This window comes from Phascolarctos cinereus, unplaced genomic scaffold, assembly GCF_003287225.1.
Source record: "Phascolarctos cinereus isolate Bilbo 61053 unplaced genomic scaffold, phaCin_HiC Scaffold_5;HRSCAF=322, whole genome shotgun sequence".
NCBI classification, from domain to species: domain Eukaryota; kingdom Metazoa; phylum Chordata; class Mammalia; order Diprotodontia; family Phascolarctidae; genus Phascolarctos; species Phascolarctos cinereus.
The window spans coordinates 366,296,402-366,297,513 of NW_027555958.1; the positions used below are offsets into that span (position 1 = coordinate 366,296,402).

The 1,112-nt window shown below is 39.8% G+C and overlaps 1 protein-coding gene across 2 annotated transcripts in view; it reads left to right on the top strand.

Moving 5' to 3' along the window:
* Window positions 1-2, top strand: part of PTPN14 (protein tyrosine phosphatase non-receptor type 14) — a 259,512-nt gene extending 259,510 nt beyond the window's left edge. For both annotated transcript variants that reach the window (XM_021007778.2, XM_021007777.2), the window contains one exon: window positions 1-2. This exon is cut by the window's left edge and continues 11,502 nt beyond it. The gene's annotated coding sequence lies outside the window, so the exon portion shown is untranslated.
* The last annotated feature ends 1,110 nt before the right edge of the window (window positions 3-1,112 follow it).

The following is a 1,112-nucleotide window of genomic DNA, read 5'->3' on the forward strand; positions in this document are numbered from 1 at the left end:
AATTTGGTTGGCATTTCTCACATTTTTTTCTCTTTTTCATTCTGAGAAGGTATCAGTTTGTGTTAACATACATACCCATATATACATACATACACATATATACATACACACACAGAGACACATATATGGCAATCAGAATTAAGTAACTTGCTCAGGGTCACATAGCTAGTAAATGTCTTAAGCTGGATTTGAACTAGGTCCCACTCACTCTATCCACTGTGCCACCTAGCTGCTCCAACATATATTGTTTCAAAGAAATAATTGCAGGAATTTTCTGCCTTTTTGTTTTTTTTTTTAACAGAAGCTTACTGATTTCATTCATCTATATTTTACTCTGACTTAACTGTTCACAGTGAGATTTGGTTTGAAAATGAGTAATTTTTCTTCCTGGGACGACCTCAAGGCGGCCAAGGGGAAGGCAGCTGCTACTTTTGGTTTCTTCCCCGTGCATGTGCTTCCTAAACCAGTAATACTGGACACAGGAAAACAAATACCTTGATGAGAATTTGGAGAACGGCATACCATAGTGGAAAGAGAATCAAGACACCTGGCTTTGAATCTCAACTTGAACAGCTACCACTGAGGAGTCACAAACTCTCTGCATTTGTTTCCTTCTCTGTAAAACAGAGATAATAGTTGTACTACTCACTTGACATTACTGATGTGAGGGAAATGCTAAGTCTTAAAAATAAACAGCAAACATTTTCTCCAATCTGTAGGTTGCCAAAGCCAAACAGTGCCTCCGGGTGCTCAGTTTCCATAGTTAGGCTGTTCTTAGGACAGTAGACTGTTGGTCACTGGGATTGTACTCAAAGCTTATCTATCACGATAAACTTGTGCACAAGCTTAAATATTATCTTGGCCACATTGCTCCTGTGCACCCATTTCCTCATCTGTAAAATGGAGGTAACAGGTTCCTCCCCACCTTCCATGGCTAGCGTGAAGGTTACATGAGAGAAGATGTATGTGATATATTGTGCAGGCCCTCATCACTTCTTACCCAAACTATTGCAGTGAGTTAGTCTTTTACCTCACCCCAGTCCAACTATCAAAGTTATCTTCCTAAAGTGCATCTGACCACCATTCCCATATTTGATAAGCTCTAGTGGCTC